Here is an 826-nt window from a genome sequence, read left to right as displayed (position 1 = left end):
GTTAGAAAGGGCGCGGCGATCTCATTGGAGGATGCTACCTGTCAATCGTGGCTGTTCAACCATGGGAGGATTTTCGCTGCCCATTGAACAGTGGGACGAACTTAGCTCTGTCTGCTGATTGGCTCTCCTGGCTGTCAGTTACAATAATCGTTCTGCGGTCCCGCCCCACCCTTTGCCATTGGCTCTCTCGCTTAGATGTGAGTTCCCATCGCACCCCTCGAAATCTCGCGAGTTGCTCTGTCCCCGCCCCCTTTCCTCATTGGTCACTTATCAGCCCATCTCACTGATCTGATTGGTTGATCTATACGCCGCTCATGAAGGAGCGCGCCCTGCCCCTCCAACTCTGTTTCTGGTTTACCATTGGGCGAGAAAACGTCCCCAGGCGTCTGATTGGGTGCAGACAGGCAGAGTGCTGGTTGGTTAGGGCAAAGATCACTCAGGCTTGTTCTGGCTCTGATTGGTCGCCGCGGGGAAGGGGGCGGTCCCCGGGCAGAGCTCGCGGTGCGGCGGCGCCTGAGGGTTCAGAGCGCGGCGGGCGGTGCTGGGGTGCGGAGCTGCGGCTGTGCTCCGTGTGTCTGCCCTCAGCCCAGCAGTGCGCCCACCGGGCTGGGCTGAACCCACCGCGGGGCGAGCGGAGGGAGCTCGGCTGCATTCAGTGCCTGTCTCACGCTCTCCCTGTTGGCTTGTGCAGTCCGCATGAGGGAGTGCGGGGCGGCGCTCCCGGCGGCTGCGGCTCCCCGCGCTGCTCTGCCGGCTCTGCGGACCTGCAGGGACTGCCTGAGAACACGGGCCAGCAAACCGCTTTTTGAGATATTTCCCGTTTAAA

Source organism: Taeniopygia guttata, chromosome 26 (assembly GCF_048771995.1).
Source record: "Taeniopygia guttata chromosome 26, bTaeGut7.mat, whole genome shotgun sequence".
Classification (NCBI taxonomy): domain Eukaryota; kingdom Metazoa; phylum Chordata; class Aves; order Passeriformes; family Estrildidae; genus Taeniopygia; species Taeniopygia guttata.
This window is presented reverse-complemented; position numbering follows the sequence as displayed.